Source organism: Talpa occidentalis, unplaced genomic scaffold (assembly GCF_014898055.3).
Source record: "Talpa occidentalis isolate TD23 unplaced genomic scaffold, MPIMG_talOcc4v2.1 talOcc4.7, whole genome shotgun sequence".
NCBI classification, from domain to species: Eukaryota; Metazoa; Chordata; class Mammalia; order Eulipotyphla; family Talpidae; genus Talpa; species Talpa occidentalis.
The window spans coordinates 34,159,986-34,179,754 of record NW_023605083.1 but is presented as its reverse complement, the minus strand read 5'-3'; the positions used below and the strand labels follow the sequence as shown (position 1 = coordinate 34,179,754).

General features: G+C 36.8%; 1 protein-coding gene across 13 annotated transcripts in view; it reads left to right on the top strand.

The window, feature by feature from the left end:
- Positions 1-19,769, top strand: part of LINGO2 (leucine rich repeat and Ig domain containing 2) — a 1,109,656-nt gene that overhangs the window by 985,772 nt on the left and 104,115 nt on the right. The gene's annotated exons all lie outside the window — the stretch shown is intronic.

Below are 19,769 nucleotides of genomic sequence, written 5' to 3'. Positions count from 1 at the left end.
TGCTGTTATTAAAACGAGGGGGAAAAAAGAACAGTCAGATAAATTCCTTATGTAGTTTACATAAATGAAGTCTTCTTGTGCTAATACTTGGTTTTTAAATGATCACTTGAATCATTATAACAATTACTAGATACTCTGCCCATTAATATCTTGTCTGATGACACTTGATAGGGACTTAGGCTCTTGTATTGCAAAAGTGACCAAAAACACTTTGATTTAAAAAAAAAAAAAAAAACACCTCAGGAATCCTTGACTATTCTGCTACTCTGGCCAACAGTACTACACTGTTGATATTTCCCTCTTAGTCTCTCTATAATTTCTGCATACTATTAAGAATTCAAAGTTCCATATGACCTATAATTTCAATCCTGTGGATACTAACTAGCACCTCCCTTGTATGAAATATGTTCCAAATTCGGATTAGAGGTGTACCCGAAACCGGAAATTTATGTAAAAGTTGCCCCCCCTGTCCATAATACAATCATGTTCACCATTTCCTTTCACCAATCATCTCATTGTCAAAACATTCCATATCCCAAATAAGCTGTAAGTCCTTGTCAAGATGGCTGCAAGCTTTGGCTGCTCCACCTGCTGAGTCCCATGTAGTATTTTTATCTTCTTATGAACTCTTGACCCCTCATACTGCATAACACACACCAGTTGGTACTCTAAACATCTTCATATGGAGCCAGGAATTCCTGACTTTTTTGGCCCATATGTGCTTTTGCCAGTGACCAACATTTCCATGTAAATGCCAGATCTATGAAGTTACATCTAGCACACAGAAGATAGGAGAAGAATCTGTGCTTGAAAGTTCTACTGCATTATATCAGAAAAGGTTAGGCACGAAGAAGTATATAAGCTGATGCAAAGGCACTATAAAAATAAACAAAGGCAGTGGAATGAGAACCCAACCAGTGGGGCAGATTTAGGAAATAATGACAAAGAAATGTAGAATATTATGGATTTTTAAAAATACATTTTTAGAACTAATGAAGCATTGGCCAAGCTGTGTCTGTAGACCTGCCTTAAACTAGTTTTCCTGCATATCTCATCTCTTCCCTTCTTATTCCCTCCATTTTTAAGCTTACCTGCATGCCATCTACCACAATTTCAGTACTAAGCACTAAAGTTGAGAACTGAGTGTTGGGTGGAGTAAATTGGTATAGTCCTCAGAGTTAATGCTAATCCAGTTGTAAATATGGTGGTGGCCCTTTTGGAGGTTGGATATATTCTTATGCTAATATATGTATTTCACTTTAATGGTTTTTGTAGGTCATACTGAAAGTATTTTACTGTATTCCTGGAGAAATAAGATATTTAATTTGTTTCAAAAGTCTGAATGGAAAACTAGAGTTCAGACACAGTACAGATGTTAAACTTTTAATTGTGGAACTCTAATTAGATTGTTATTAAATTTTTTAAATACCATGTTATTGGTTTAGATAGGCTGATTATCTTATAATTACTTCTGAAATGGATTTTATGCAGTTAATATCTACCTATATCCTATCTCCTGTTCCTAGTAAGAGGCCACTGTGGGTGTATTATGCTTCTAAGTAACCTTAATTTAAGAGAGAGTACTCTACTTCCTTGTGAGAACTTCACAATTAATTTTAAGGGTCTGATAGAATGGGAAAAAAATGTATGGTTTAGGACAGTCCTACTGTTTCTCATATGGTCTCATCCCAAATGTTGTTAATGAAAGACACGAAAATGGAGCACTAGCCTAATATGTAGCTTATTAAATGTATTAGGCTACACAATGGCAAAAGAAAAAAAAAAACACAATATCCAACTTTAGCATACAAAGGGCTCTTCCCAATGGATGGAGTCAGGTCTTATTAGTCTCAAACATGTAAATACAATCTCTCTCAATCTCTCTCTCTCTCTCTCTCTCTCTCTCTCTCTCTCTCTCTCTCTCTCTCTCTCTCTCTCTCTCTCTCTCTTTCTCTCACTCATTGCTCCACCATGCAAAATATGATCTGATAGATTTTTATCCAATTTACAGGATTTGTTCAAGATGCACTTTCTTCCAACACTCTGAATTCACTTTGGAAAATCTGGGTTGTAGAAGTGGGGGAGCTACCTTTAGAAAAAAATATAAACTACTTCCTATAAATTCCTGTAGTTTGCTAACACATGAGCAACAGCAGGAATTTATTCATTTGGCAACAGTTAAAATTCTTTCTGATATAATATTTAGGTAGTCTTTTTAATTACATTATTCTTCCTCCATTGGCAATCAATTTTTGTTTCTCAAAGCCATTTTCTTCCCTAAATAGGCCATATCCATTTTACCAAACTTTAGGAAATAATTCTGGTTCTCAGAAGGTATTTCACACTAGTTATATATAATATTTGACCATTTGACCTTTGTCATGGTATAAAGGAAATCATCCCATGTACCATTGTGACAAATAATCAAACAGGCATCAGGCAGATCAATAAGGCAAAAACCAAAAAGAAGTTTTAATAACAACATGTATACCTCCTGTATATGTGAGAGAAACCAGCATGACTGACTAACTTGCCCATGGGACTTTAGACACCATCTTAAATAGTTAAGATAGAATTACTTTGGGGTGGAGGGGGGTAGAGCAAGGAAAATTCGATTAGAGAGATTACTCAGAAAACACACTAGATAGACATGTAGATTTAAATTCTGCCTTCTCCTTTAAAAAGATAAGGAGAGGTCCTTACAAAGAGAGTTACAAATAAATATCACAAACAACTCCACCCAACCTACAGAGCCCTCCCTGAAATCAAGCTGTTGCCTAACAGACATATTTGGGGTGGCACATATTTTCTCTCCGACACCTTTCAAAGAGCTCCTTGATCAGATGACATTCGTTGAGTGGCTACTGTCCTCAGCTGGGTACCAAATCCAAGATATATTGGAGGATTAAGAATTTTCAATGTGGCAAATAACATACCTTTAATACCACCTCTTAAAAAATGTCTCTGGCCTGATATCCAAGCTCTGCTTAGTTGTAGATGGTTGAATTAAAAAAAAAAAGAAAGAAAGAAAGAAAAAAGATTAGCTTCTGGGAAAGATACTTACATTCCCAGGTCTTCCTAGGATGTGGTTAGCAGTCATAGCCTCCTCATGCCTCAGTCTGCCAACACTAATGCTCCTGGTTGAAAGTGTGAGAAAGGATACTGTAATGGCGAGGAATTATTTAGGCCAGCAGCGCATTGGATTTTCAGACTAGGAACTGGGGCTCTTACAATGCCATTTTCCAGGAACAAAGGGATTTCTTGAGTATTGAAGTGTCACAGTGTGACTGACATTAATATTTAATTGCAAAAATATTAAAAGTTTTGGCAAAGGTGACAGTGGAAAGAAACTGATGCTTAATGAGTACATACTATGAGCTAATTGCTGCAATAAATACAGTCTGTGGATGATTTCTTTTAAGTCTTACAATGACCTTAAGATGTTGGTTTGCTGAAAGCAAGTTGCATTGCAGTGTCATAGCCTGCCTCACCCAAATGCCCATCTTTGTCATTATCAGAACAAAGAAACCTTTGCTTCTTGTCTGAGATTGCCACTAATGCTCCTGGTAATGACCAGGGATTTTTTTCCACAGAGGTGTCTGCAGCACTGTGACAAGGAAATGAGCCCTTTCATTCTGGAAGAAAATGTACTGTATAAATTGCCTCTTACATTCCTATCTCTTAGGCAGCAGAATCTTAGAACTAGTCTCAGAATTTATGTAAGAGGGAAGCCCAGGTCCCTCTGTTCACGGGCAACTGGCAGGGATAAAGAGTTTGTGCTTGGAGGTCTGACTATCTGGGTTTAAATCCTACCTCCAGCACTGGCTAACTCTGTGACCCTACGCAAGCTACTTAGCCTCTCTTGGCATCACTTATCCCTGCTATAAAATGGAAATATTGATAGCACTTTACTCATACAGTTGTGGTAAGAATTAAAAGCATAGAAAGCACTTAGTCTAATGCTGGTACATAAGGACTAATAAAACTATTTTTATGACCTATGTTATAAAATGTTCACTATCATTAAGTGGTGTGATATTCTCATTAATCCTGAATACTGAACACTGCCATTCAGGTTTGATCTTAAGTCCATGCTAAGAGTTCTGTGTCTGTGGTCCTCACTATATACTACATTATGTTAATACTCAAAGAACTTAGACTTGAGATGTGCCAGGACTACATCTGTGGATCCCAAATTAAGGCTGGGCAGTGGGGGAGGAAGCCAGAACCAGATAAAATACTATGTGTTGTAAAAATAGATCTTGGTTCTAAATTTTGGCTTTTATCACGGTGGCTTGATTGTACAGAATAGAATCGAAAGGACATAGGAGTTCTGGTCTGGGTGCATATGTGAATCCTCGAATCAGGTCTAGTGTGTACCTAAAATATATCTGACCTTCAGATCATCATTGCTGCCATTTATCTAGTCCTTATAATTTCATGCAAATATATAAAAATATATTTATGTGTATATGTGTGTATATATATGTGTGTGTGTATGCATATTTAAAATAAAATGCTTCACTACTCTAACAGGATTTTATTCAGAGATTCATGGATAGGGCAGCATGTAATAGGAACAAGTTCCAACACACTGTCCAAAGTGAGATATTTTGACAGATTAAAGTGAGTAGGAACAAGGAAGGCATAAAGGCACGTGCTGATTGGATAAAACAGGACAACTTTCCTTATAAATTAAACTGTCACTTAATATCATCAATAGGTTCTTGGAAACTGACTTAAAGCAAAATGAGGTATAATGAAACCAATTTTACCATAGGATAATTCGCATAAACAGGAGTTAAGTTCCTGTGGCATATATCTGGTCACAAAAATATCGCCAAACATCTGAACTCAAAACTACTCTAATATTAAAGTATAATTGTACTCATTCAGTTTTCAACCCATTCATTTCAGTTTAGTGTGTAGTCAGGGCCTATCCCGGCAGTACGAGCTTAAGGCGACGAGCAACCTAGCAAGGCACACTTTATAGGGTGCACTTGCACACAAACTCATTCAGACAGGCATGTTAAGCTAGTTATTGTGCCTACATCGCCTATCTTTGGGGTAGGAGAGGAAATAGAATGGCTGGAGAAAACTACATAGACATAGGGGAAAAGCAGCAAACTCTACACAGCCTTTTATTTTTTTTTCCATTAACATTACAAGGATGATGTTGAATGAAAAAATATTAAGTATGTGCAGTATGGGCTGTCTGTAACAAAAGGAAGTCCTAGAGCTGGATTTGATAGCTCAGGGTGAGCAAACAATTGGTGACTGGTTGACCCATGCTTACCTTTTATGGTAGAACAAACATAGAAATATATTTAAGTTCCCATTGCTGATACAGAGTCAGCAGAAAACTCTGCCTGGGCCACTGATGCCACAGTTCTGGAATCATAAGCCAGTAGGATGTCTCAGAGACCAGGTAAGGGCCTCAGTGTCCTTGACTCAAAGCAGCTGATAAAGACTTGGGAGGACATGCAGGGAAGGGGCTAGAGATGCAAGTTGGGTATTTCAACCTATTCCTGTGTCTGAGTTCTGAACAGTCCAGGCCATGTGCTCTATTCCACGGTCATTAGAGGAAAAGATAGGACCAAAACTGAATGGACAATGGAAGAATCCTACTCTAATTGACAAGTAGCCTTTCAAACTTGGAACCCAAAAGAAAAAATAATTTTCTCATAGATATAATCCACTGTTTTTGTACTTAGGAGTGTTTTTTTCATTCATAGAAATGTGCATAAATTAGAATATTAGCAAAACACATTTTAAAAATGCTGTGTTTACTCTTTAAATAGTATTAATATTGTCTTACAACACTATACATGGTATAGGTTCTCACCTCAAAGGCCTTATTTTCTTACTGTATAATTTATGTCTTATTGCAGTAATGCTGTGCAATAAATAACCCCAAGTAGATGGCTAAAACAACAACTACCTAATATTATTTGTGAGTCTATGGATCAGCTGAGCAACTCTCATGATCTGACCTGGACTTAGTTAACTTCAGTTGAACTCAGTTTGCCTCTCATATGCAAGTAGACAAAAGCTAACTGGTCTGGGCAACCTCAGCTTGAATGAATTGGCTTTCCTGAATATGTTGTCATGAAAGAGAAGCCTAGTGTAGACTTGTTAATGTGGCAGAAATACAAAGTCCTATTGCAAGTGCTTGGAGAATGGGAGAAAAGGCAACATTTTTGCCAACAACCCAGCACAGTTATTTAAAATTTCCCTGTACTTAAGGAAACCAGTAAGACTTTGAGGTGTTAATATGAAAGCTGACTACAGGGCCTCCCTGGTGGCACAAGGAGTTAAGTCTCAACACTATCAAGCTATCGCCAGCCACTGCAACATGAGTTTGATCCCCGGCCAGGAAGCTACTCACATGGCACAGCAGACCTCTCCTGTCTCGCCTGCTGCTCCCCTCAGCTGTGTATGTCAGTAGATCTGCCTGTTCTACTCCCCAATCTGTCTCTGGTGAATCCTCCTGCTGCACCACCACCACCACATCTGCCTACACTCCAGCTCTTGTATGCATAAATAAATTAAAAAAAAAAAAAAAGAAAAGGAAAACTGAATAAAGTGACTCCACTAAAGCCTTACAAATATGGAGTCGGGTTAGAACTCAGATTTTCATTCCTCTAACCTTCCAGAGTTTGCTACATAGTGCATAGTAGCATTTAGGACATTTAGGATATTTTTTTCTTTAAAAATTTGCCATCAACCTCACTTTTGACATACATAAATTCAGATTTTTAACTTTGAGGTAAGTTTGTCTGAACTAGCTTAGAAGCCTCTCTTATTAGGCAGGAGAAATGAGTTGAAGCTCAGGAAGCTCAACTTGCACATATTGGAATGTCTATAAATTTATTTTTTGCTTGGAATGAAGAAAAGTAATGGAGGTGTTTTTGAAGGAAAAAGTACATTTTAAAATTAATTCTATTTACTGCCTATCTTGTAAAGATTGTATCTTAGGACTCATGGCTTTGAGTGGAGAACAATGGAATATAAGCTTCTCCCATTCTTTCTCATTTTCTCTTTTCTTGAATCTGAACCAGCACCATTTTTTCATTCTAAAGTAGTGCAGAATTTCACTAGAGATTTTTTTTTTTCTTCCTAGCTCAGGAACATCTGTAAACATAAACACACAGATGTTTACTTTTATTATTAAAAATATTTAACTTTCAGGTGAAGTAATATGTGCTTGTTGTGGTATGACAGGAAAGGTTTTTGCAGTGGAAAGTTTCATATTATCCATCACTATTCATACACCCTAGTGTCTACCAGCTCCTTATCCAGATACAAATAGAATATATCCTTCCAGACTTGTCCTATATATGTATAAGTAGATGTAAATATTTTATACAGCTGTTGATATATTTTAGTATAAATATACTATATATACACGTTGTGCTTTGTTTCATTTAGCCATTCATCTTAGAGATTTTCTCATCTCAGTAGATAGAGAACTGCCTGATTTCACTTACAAAACATACCCCCATTTTTTTGAGTATCTGACAGCCTGGTAAAACAGCAGCATCCTTACTTGGTCTCTGTTTGCTGTTGGTCATGCATTGTTCTTGGAGATTTCCATGTCCACATTGAGTACCTTGTCTCAGATGGATTCTGCTATCTCAACTGCTCTTGTGAGGTAACAAAATATTCATAATTCTTTTCATGTCCCACCTTCAGGGGTACCTAGAATGTCTTCTAGGGCACACAGGGATGATCTGTCTTGACTTTGCCAGTGATGTCTAAGACTGACAAGGCTGACTGGTTTTACATATTAGTCAACTTAGACAATCTTACTCCTCAGTTTCTTACCTCATAGTTGTTTTTATTTTTCAATACATAGAAAATGCATCTCATCAATGCTAAACAATCATAGTCTGCTGGCTTGTTCAGATATAAGCCAGAATGTGAGGGGTCTAGTGCCTCAAAGGACCTCAGAAAAGACACCAAGAAGTAGGAAAGACACATGAAAATGTGATATGACAAAGCCATACAAGGGATACATGTTCATTCTTGTGTACCCCAAAAGATTTGAAGGTATCTAACTGGGTTAGTTAGAAGGTTTCCTTTGATTGTTCCTGTGGTCTGAGGGTTGCAGATAAAACAAGATTTTTCAGGGTATGATTTTGACATCTCAGCAAAATCAAAATTATGTTTGGCAAGCGTTTCATGTTCAAGAATACTGGACCTAGTATAATCTTAATTATAAAATATAGTGTAATATTCATAAACATGAACTTCGGGGTCAGCTAGACCCAGTGTGACCTTAAACGAGTTATCAAAGTTATCAAAGTCTCTGAGATTCCTTCTATAAAGAAAGATCAATATGAATCCATAGCTCACGGGCTATTTTGAATATTAAATTAGATATTGTATATAAAATTGTCAGTGCTTGATATAGCTATCAACAGTAGCTATAACCCTGACCAGTGTGCCAGCTCTTGTAAAATACCCTCTTATACCTTCATCCCCCAGGACACTAGGCTATTTTAAATCCATTCCAGTCTCTGCCCCTCTCTATTCCCAGAAAAATTATTTATACTGACTCTTTGGCATATAGACCTTAGTGATACCTAGCAGTGTGTGAGGAAGCACCTACTATGTGCAAAATAGTATCTTTGGTATTAAAGGACTAAACAAGAATTTCATCTAGTTTTATGTTCTATGTAAAACACCATAGTTACCATAGTATAAATGCATAGAACTTCATGTCAGAGGGTTTGTGTTCTAAATAACATTGGGCAAAATTAGCCTTAGTTTGCTCATGTGTTCAATGGAAATGAGACCTACCTCACAGGTTTTTTAACAAAATATTGAGACTACTGAGGAATTAAATAAGATACTATTGATAAATGCCTGGCATATAGTAATGCCTGTTAACTTATCATTTCCTTTGTTCAACATGCATGATAGATACTGACTTACTTTGAATTGCAGGTACATCCTATTTATTTTAGTGTAAGCATTTTATTTCTATCGTCCCTTCTTGAGTTGTTATGTAAGAATTCAGCACCTAACAATATGTAATAGATTCTGAGTACTTTTAAATTCTTTTTGAAAGCCAAAGAACACAGAGTTTAATTTAGAGTGATCTTGGTACCAACAAAGGTTGTCCAATTCAGAAAAAAATAAAAGGAATACCCTAAGCCAGACTCTAATAAATTGTTCAAGACATTATACTGTGAGGGGTGATGTACAACCACTTTTTTCCCCTATTCTTGCTTATCTGAATGCACCAATTCTCCTTTAATTAATATTTCATCAGATTGTACTCTAAGTTCCAAGAAGGTCTAGGAAAATATGCACAACACAGTAAAATGACAGTATAATCATTATTAGTTAATTAAAAAAATGGATCCTAATCTTGATGTGAGGCACAATGTACAATTTCTCCTACTATAAGAATCTCCCAACACATGTGTCATCTTAACTGTTCTTTATTCCTTCCTCACTTTGACTCATACTAGGTCAATTCCAGGATTTGCTGTTATTATAGTAAACACTTCTCAACAACAACAAAAAAATTATCTCTAGTGACTAATGAATATATGTGATGGCCTTCTCAAGGTCATTAGATTTGTATGCATGCTCTTAATGTGACATCAGTATCCAAAGTTAAGAAAGAGAAACTTCTCAAATTGATTTAATATGTATTTCTCCAAGGCATTGTTTCTGACATTTCAATTGTAGTATGAGATTTAGACCTTGAAGTAGCTGACTCTAACCTGGAACTATAAAGAGAAGGGGATTCATAGAAGTGTGATTCCTGGCTTTCCCTTTGCTATATAAAGGAAATTTTGAATGAGAAGGATTTTGTGCCAATTCAGTAACAGTCAACATTTTATGAGGAGAAAATGGCAACTTGCCTTGTAATCTGACCACTGTAAAGGTGGGCCTTCAGAATTAGAAAAAAAGTATCATCTGGAATTAGGTTCTAGTCATCACCCAATGGTTCAGCCATGTGAAAAGACTGGAGCAACAGTCTTTGACTCTGGTGTACAGAGTCAAAATAGGGTTAAGACTAAAGCCAAGAGTGACAGAGCCTCACAGGGCTGTACTAAGGCAAGTGCTGAGATATCCTGCCTACAGGGATATCCTTGTGTGCCCTGTCCACTTCATAGCCCATCCTCTATTCAGAATGCCACAGAATTTGAGTGTATTAATTGCGATTGAATCTTATTCACAGATGCGATGTTTAGCAAAGCATGTGGATCTGAATGTAATCCTACTCTGGAAGCAAGGCACTGAACCTGGTGAAAGGTGCTTTCATTTTCAGTGGTGATGAGGCAAGGAAAGGAAGATTAGCAATGCTATGGACCACTATGAAGAGAGAGATAAGCACCCAGTGCTGTGAGAGCACCCAACTCTACCTGGAGGAGGGAAAAAATAAGTAGCACATGTAAGTCATTGCAGTGATGCCAGAGGAAAATTGGAGCCGCTCAGACCTTACAATTCTGCACAACTGGGCATCTAGAATTTTGGCTGATTTTCCTCCCTGCAAGGTAATGAGATGGTAGGTCAATCCAGACAAAGAAGAAACTCTCAGTAAGAAAAATCCAGATAGAAAGACATTCAGAGGAAGAGAACATTTCCTTCAACAGGGGTATTGCTCATTGTGAGGAGAAAATCTAACTTATTTTACAGAAATTAAACAATAAATCTCAGGTTAGAGAAGATAGATAATTAGAAGAGCTAGAGGCTTTGAAAGTCCAGTTTAAATCTTTTGAAGGCTATTATTTTTCCATTTATCAATTGCCATTTTCAAAATGTTTCACTGCAAACCTCTACCCAAACATTGTGCCCATGTTTTATAGCTAGAGCCCAGACTCCAGCTTTGTAAGGATGAAGACGTTTTATTAAGATGTGACCTATTTCCATGTTAGGATAGCCTTAGAGGTTTGACCCTAAATCCGACAATAAATAAGTTTTTTTTGTTAACTTATACTTCATAATCATGGTGAAGGTTTGGTACTGAGTTTGGATGTAGACCTGCAGCATACTTATGCTGACATAGCATTATGTTCCACTACCAAATTGAGATGAAGTCTTTCAAAATAAGTGATGGGAGGTGATAACCTTAAAGCTTCATCTGTCTTAATAAGGTTTCAGAAGGTTATTTTCTGTTTTATTCACCTTTGATTTGTTTCAGAAACCAAGGTGACATAGGAACACTCCCACCTACTTCTTGAAGGAAGGCATACCTCCACAAAACGAATTAAGTCAGAAGTTGAAAGTGTGATAGCACACATCAAGCATAAAGATCGGCTCTAATTAATTAGGTGTCTATGATCAAGAGGGTCAGTGTGTAATCAGAAAGCAGTACCTTAATTGATACTTGACTCCTGTCAAATTCCATTTACATGGAAATAATAAAGAAATTCCCTTAGTGTTTTCACTGTAGATTTACTCTGCATCATCATATACATTTACATGAGCTACTTTTGTATGACATAAAAAGATGTACACTTCAGAAAAAAAAAAAAAGCCGCCATTCAAAGAGGCTATTTTCTGTACTAGGCATTCAGCCAGGCCATGTTCATGCATTACCTCATTTAATCTTTATGATACCTGTAAAATATAGGGATTTTATTTCTCATTGTACAGATGTTCAGCTGCATTAAGTCGCTTGCCCAAGGCACACAACTATTAGGTAGCAGAGCTGAGATGTAAAACTGCTTTGTCCACTTCATAGCCCATCCTCTATTCAGAATGCCACAGAATTTGAGTGTATTAATTGCAATTGAATAAAATAGCTTTTTTTAATACTCAATACTCTGAATGCTACAGTGGACTTAAATAAACATTCCCATTATAGACCAGCATAAAATCTATAGCCAACTCTGAAATTCAGGCATATTTTTCTCCTTTTCTTTTTGAAGATTTTGTAGAGGTTTATCATAGGAAGTGATTTCTTCCCAATGACTTTGAATATTAACTGGATGCAAATAAAATATCAATATCAAAACATTATTTTATAGTAGAGAATCTCAACCATAGATGATTCCATCTCTTCCCCCTTTGGAAGCAATTTTGTTTGTCACAACTGGAAATGTGTGAATGGATTTGGTAGGCAGATGCCAGGGTTGCTGCTAAATATGCTACAATTTCCAGAACAGCCTCTACAACAAATAGTTCTCTAGTCAAAAATGTCAATAATGCTGAGACTGAAAGACCCTACTTTAACATGTTCTTTTCTTTTTAAAGACTTATTTATTTATGCACCCGGGGTGCCAGCCAGAGGTGCAGGGGTGTGAGAGAATACACCAGAGACAGAGTGTAGAACAGAACTGGCAGATCTACTGAAATACACTGATGAGGGGAGCAGTGGGCGAGACAGGAGAGGTCTGCTGTGCCGTGTGGGTCAGCTCCCTGGCTGGGAATTGAACTGGTGCCACAGTGGCTGGTGATAGTTTGATAGCGCTGTGACTTACCCCTTGCACCATCAGGGAGTCATTTTGGAGGTAGAGATGAAAGACTGAATGATGAGCAGGGTCTAAGGGAAAGAGATATCAATGGTGATACTGGATTTTTGATTTGAGCAGTTGGGTAGAAGATGATGCCATTGACTGAGATGTAGCATACTGGCAGTTGGACAGGTTTGGATGAAATAACATGGTCTGTTTGTAGCTGTATTATGTTTGGTGTGACATTCAAGTGGAGATGTCAAGGAATCAGAGTATGTGAATATGAAGATCAGCAAGGAACTCAGAGATGCTGTAAATTTGGGTGTCATCACTATGAAAATTTCTTTTATTTTTTTCCTTATTTTAATTTATACATATTTTTACATAATTTTTCATTTCTGCACAATGTATGCATTTTCATCTTGGTTATATTTCCCATACAATTCCCACCCCCCCTTATTTTGACCCTAATCCCTCCACTTCTCCCCCCCATAGTTTGTCTCTAGTTTATAGTTGCTTGTTGATTTTGATTTTTACTTTATTATAATTAGTCTTTTTCCTGGTCCCTTATTTAGGTTTTCTAAATTCCTGCTTTATGTGAGACCAACCAGTATTTTTCTTTTTTCTTTCTGGCTTATTTCGCTGAGCATAATCCCTTCCAGCTCCATCCATGTTGCTGCAAATTGCATGAGTTTATCTTTCTTGATTGCTGAGTAATATTCCATTGTGTATATGTACCACACTTTTTGATCCAATCATCTATTTCTGGGCATTTGGGTTGTTTCCATAGCTTACTTATTGTAAATAGTGCTGCTATAAACATAGGGGTGCAGGTGTCCTTTTGAATTAATGATTCTGTGTCCTTTGGGTAAATACCTAGGAGTGGAATTTCTGGATCATATATAAGATCCATCTTTAGCAGGTTGAGGAACCTCCACACAGCTTTCCATAGTGGTTGGACCAGTTTGCACTCCCACCAGCAGTGCAGGAGAGTTCCTTTTTCTCCACATCCTCGCCAACATTTGTTGTTGCTAGTTTTTTTAATATGTGCCATTCTCACTGGTGTAAGATGGTGTCTTTGCCATGAAAATTTCTTTTAAAACCTGGGACTGAATGAGGCATCTAAGGAACATATAGTTATAGAGAAAAGAGACTTGAGAAACCTGAGGCAATCCAACCTCTAGTAATTGGCATCTATTCTTGATAAAAAGAATTGTAACTATGAACAAGTAGATTAGAGGTATTATATATAGCAGAGGAGATCTGAAAAATTATGGCTTATTATACTCTATATGAAATGAAAAGACTGTGTGTATGTAAAAGAGAGACATAGAACAAGCTTTAAAAACATAAAGTGTGTAATAAAAGTAAAACAACATTTTTAGCTCCTTCAGAGTAACCAACAATCATGGAGAGATAATAATAAAGTGACATTAAGTAACTGATAAAAAATATACATGAAACCTGAAATAAAAAGAAATAGCCCACAATCCCTTGAAGAGTGAACTTCTGGAGCTCCTTCCTGGGGTCTTTTGCTTTAGATAGTAGAATCACTGCTTATTATCATCACCCTGTTGTTTTTGCCTGTGCTAAGTTGTTAAATTTTAACTCAATAAGGCATGGTTATACTCAAGTGGTTAGATTTCCCCATTATATGTATTAAATTTCATCTTACTAGGCTATAGAGATTTTTTTAGAAATCAGATTCAGCTATGAAACATATTAGTATTCTTTCCAGTTTCTTGCCATCTACAAATTTAACCAATATTATCTTAGGTCCGAATAAAATATATATATATATGTTGTTCATAAGTGGAACAAAGACCTGAAGGGCTTCACCATTTCACCAGGATGATGTCTCTTGTTAGACATCCCCATTCATGTTGGTACCATCAATTCTGCATTCGCCATATATGGATTCATAAGCACTGAACCATTTTCTCCTCTTCATCTTCATTTTCTTTCACAAATTCTCTAGCTGACATATGCTCCCATTCTGTCTGTAAGATGTCACTAAGAAGGAATCTGGAGATTTTACTCCCAAATCAAGCAAGATCAGTATGATTTAAGTTACTGTTAGGGGATATATGGCAGTTCCCAGAATTACTGTTTATTTTCTAATTTTTCAAATTACTCTTTTAAAAATAGCCTACTTTAAAAATCATTTAGAAGGATCTTTAAGTTTGCTAAGGACATTTTGAAACAAGATGATTTGATATTCTACAGTTTACTTGGACAAAACAGTGTCCCAATCAGTTCTTCAGTGCCTGTTTTACTCTCCATATTCCATAAATATTGCTGAGAGCAAATCTATAATCAACCTTCAGTTCCATCTGGAAGGTGATACTTCCTGTGACCTCATCTTGATTGGGTTTTAATGCCCTGTCACTAATACTTGTCCTTTTTTTTTTTTTTTTTAGATTGATTTATTTACACAAGCACTGGGTACAATCAGAAGCGTGGGAGAGTGAGAGAGGATTCACCAGAGCCAGAGCAGGGAACAGAACAGGCAGACCGATGAAATACACTGCTGAGGGGAGCAGCAGGTGGCAGGAGAGTTCTGCGCACCATGTGGGACCCTCACTGGCAGCCGGGGATCTAACCGGCACTGCAGAGGCTGCGGGCAGCTTTGCAGCTTTGTAGCCCAGTGCTCAACCACTGCGCCACCAGGCGATGGCTGATTAATACTTGTCTTTTTTACCAGACTGACCATCCTTCTCATGGGCAAAGATGGACTCAAACTAGAAGTAAAGGAGTTGTGTTTTTTCTGTCAGTAAATCCCCAACATATTTTTAGGCAAGGACCATATTTGTTTAATTTCCATGCCTTACATTAAAAAATCAAAGCAGGGCCCTCCCCTGGTGGCGCAGTGGTTGAGCGCTGGGCTGCAAAACTGCCCGCAGCCTCTGCAGTGCCAGTTCAATCCCCGGCCGCCGGCAAGGGTCCCACATGGCCCGCAGACCTCTCCTGCCACCCGCTGCTCCCCTCAGCAGTGTATTTCATCCGTCTGCCTGTTCTGTTGCCCGTTCTGGCTCTGGTGAATTCTCTTATCCTCCCGCACTTCTGACTATACCCAGTGCTTGTATAAGTAAATAAATAAATCTTAAAAAAAAAGAAAAGCAAACTTTTAACTACCCACCTAACCCTTACATAGATGGCAGATAAATTACAAACACTTCATCCTCTAGAGTTGAAGCCAATCCAGTCAGTCCTGTTATTTTCCTTTAGTAGGCTTGCTTCATTTTGCATAGGGAAGTATCTATAATCTGAGCATGAGTTTATCATCAGATTTAGGATCCTTTCATTCTTTTTTTCTTCTTTTTTGGCAACTATATCAAAGTATAAAGTAAAGTCTTAAAAATAATTGGGTAACATTGAGTGAGTGTTATTAGTTTTGTAAATCTTTTCTCCGATATAACCAGCACTTTGATTAAAATAATTTTCCTCAATTGTGATTTAATAACACATTTGTGCTGCAATTCCCTCATGACCTAGAGTTTTTATTTTCTCTTTTTGTGAAAAAACAAGGGACTGACTTTAACTAGATAGGAGCATGAATTCCCAGGACATAAAATACCTTAGCAAATACTTTTGCGTGAATGGATGAATCCATTAAGTAATAAATATAGCTAATAAAATATGAACAATTATATAGCATACTTATATACGATTTATAAGCTGTCTGATTCCTGTCCTTTCCTATAGAATAGTAATTTTTACTGTTTATAAGGAAGTTAACAATACTAACTTTAGAATTAATATGCTTGTTCACATTTTAATGGTATTAGTTAAGTGGATGGGATATGTACACATACATATCAAACCAGTAGAGAACAAAGGAACAATAAAAATCATCCTATAATATCCGTTGACAGTAAAAATTCCACTGTACTTGTAAAGAGTATAGAGAAAAGCAAAGGATCAGGAAAAGCCCACCCACTGATGAAGAAGAAAATGTGAAGTTAGTTATGGTACCAGGTCTCAAAAATTGAGTAAAAGATAATAGACAAACTATGAAATGACAGACATACTATTCCAGATAACTGGGGAAAAGATGAGCCATTCGATAGCTACTACTAAAACAACTTCTCTTATGTATGAGGGGAAAAATACTGGATATTTTCCTCAAGCTAATACGCAAGACAAAAAAAGCAGAAATTACGAAGAAAAAATTATAAAAAATTGGACTACGTTAAAACCATAAACCAACAAGATATTTAAAACTGAGAAAACTAGGGCCTCCCTGATGGCACAGCAGTTGAGCGCTGGGTTGCGAAGCTGCCCTCAACCTCTGCAGCGCCAGTTCGATCCCCGGTCACTGGGCGAGGGTCCCACATGTCGCGCAGACCTCTCCTGCCGCCCGCTGCTCCCCTCAGCAGTATACTTCATCAGTCTTCCTGTTCTGCTCCCCACTCTGGCTCTGGTGAATTCTCTCACCCTCCCGCGCTTCTGACTGTACCTAGTGCTTGTATAAATCATCTTTAAAAATAAATAAATAAAACTGAGAAAAGTACTCTCAAAATAGTAAATATTAACAACATAAAGCCAAAAAGGAATTAGTAGCCAAAATTTTAAAGAACTTCAATAAGAAAAAGACAAGCTATTTTTCCTTTAAAGGCAGGAGAAAAAAGTAACATTTCACAGAAGAGCAAATCTCAAAGTACCAATAAATAAATGAAAATTATTTTCAGTCTCATTTTTAACCAAGGAAATGCAAATTAATAGCAAAAGGAGAGTCCACTATACCTACCATATCAAAAACATTTTTAATATAGGATAATTAAAGTCTTGGTAAGGCTGTGGAGAAAGAGCTTTCTTACATTTCTGGTGTATTTGTAACTTCTCCAGTAGAGTAACCAATGTGCGGATCAATGACCCTCACACACATGTAATTATATAATATATAAAATGTTTTATATAATATAAACCCCCACATATGTACATAAGAATAAATGTACATTGATTATAATATGGAAAACTGCAAATAACACAATTGTCCATCAACAGAATGAACAGAAAAGTTTTGCTTCAGTGTAACTGAACAAAACTGAATGAAAGAGCTACTGATATGAGCATGAAATCCATAAACATGCTGAGTACAAAAAAAGACATGAGTATTATACATATGCTTTGATACACTTTATATAAAATTTTAAAATATAGGCAAAACTATTTTAGGCTAAATACATATGTATTTTTTTTAAGATTTATTTATTTATTTACACAAGCACTGGGTACAGTCAGAAGCACGGGAGGGTGAGAGAATTCACCAGAGCCAGAGCAGGGAACAGAACAGGCAGACTGACGAAATACACTGCTGAGGGGAGCAGTGGGAGCAACAGGAGAGGTCTGTCGCGCCATGTGGGACCCTCGCCCGGTGGCCGGGGTTGGAACTGGCGCAGCAGAGTTTGTGGGCAGCTTCGCAGTCCAGCGCTCAACCACTGTGCTACCAGGGAGAGGCCCCGAAATACATATGTATTTTAACTATGAAGAAATTCTAGGGAATGATGATGAAAAGTTCTGAATGCTGATGACCTCTGTGGGGAAGAGAAGGGTGTGGCTTCTTAAGAGGCTTCAGTGAATGTGAAATACGCTATTTAATGTGGGTCTCCTTTTAGCACTTTCACACATTGTATAGAAAAATACAATTTAAATACAATTTAATAAGTGTGAAATATTCATAACGTTAAAAAACAAAGAATAAAATCTCATAATTTAAAAGAAATTAGTTGCTTTCCCACCTTTATCATTTATCCTAAAAGAACACTGTCAAAATCAAATGATTATATTATAGTCTTCTATTAAAGTCTTTTTTGAAGTTTATTAAAGCTGACAGTGTTAATCTTTTTTACTAAAATAGGTTTCTAAATTATTCCAGAAATAAATAACATATGTACAACCATCATTAATAAGTACATGTGTCTGGCTTTGAGTAATAAACTAATCTCTCCAGCCAGCAGTTTCTTCATCTGTCATTTGAGTTTTCTATTATGTGCAGAACTAGTATATAACTTGAATGTCCTCTCTACTAGGCAGGAACATACATTATAAGACAGAAACCAGGCCTTTCCTCAGTATACCTGTAATGCCTCCATGAGGAACCTAGCATATTATCGATGGCCAAGTGTAGGTCTATGAATAAAGGACTCTGGCATTGTGTTTGTAGATGCTGGCTGTATTAAAATTGTGTCATATCTAGGAAGGCATTATAAAACAAGTTGAAGGAATATTTTTACCACATTGCAGGGATCATGAACAGCAAAGTATCAAAAAGATTAAACATTTGTTAATTCTAGGATGTACATTTTTCACATTTTGTCTTCAAAATCAGAGTGAGTCTGGCTATACATGACACCTTTTTCAACTGTTGTCAGGTAGGTAGCAGTTGTGATGCAGCAATTGATATTATCTAATGGTAAATAAACTTAGTTATTTCTAGTGGCATGATATAACGGAATTCCCTTGATGCTTCAGTCAAATCACTTAAGGAAAGAATGAATCCTACTTGTCCTCTCTTAAAACCTTCATTGATAAGTTCTGCTATGATCAAGAAAACCCAGCCTCAAAACTAGTAAAATAGATGCTGATGTTTTAGAAGAAAACCTTGGAGGCAATAATAGAGCACCCTTTTAAGAAAATGTCAAAAAATATTCTCGACGTCACCAATAACAAAACTGACTTGGAAAATGTAAAGAAATCTGAGTTGAAAAAAAATTCATTAAGAGTTAAATTCTCAATGTACATCACCTTAGGTACCTATTTTAGTGAAAAAAGATTAACGCTATATACATATGTGTGTATATTATATATACAAGCAAGAATTTTTTAAAGTTTCATATGTTTTATACACATACACACATATATAACTAAGAATATATTTTTTAAAAATTTCTCCTATCACTGGTCTATCAAAGGTTTAATTCCCACAGTTAAATTGTAGTTATGGAAACTGGGAGCCAGAAGAGGGCAGCAGAGAACTAACCTGAAAGAGTTTTGTTTCACTGCTATAAAGGGCCCTTCATAGTTTATGAAACTCTTTCATATTTGTGAACTTATGGCATCTCCACAACAAAACTGGGATAGACCAGTTATTTCCATCTTCATTTACTAGACAAGGAAACTAAGACTTAGAAAAATTGACTAATTTGACATGGTCCAACTAAGTGGTCACCCTTGGCTGAAAAGGAGGATAGTTCTACTTAGGTACATCCTTCTCCATCAATCACTGGTAAAACCTTTGAGAAGCCCAGTAGATGGTCAGGAGAACTGGAAACAAGATATAATGAGATGCAGGTCACCTTAGCTGAGGATCAGGTGCAGTGAAGATGTCACGAATCAGGATGAAGTGGT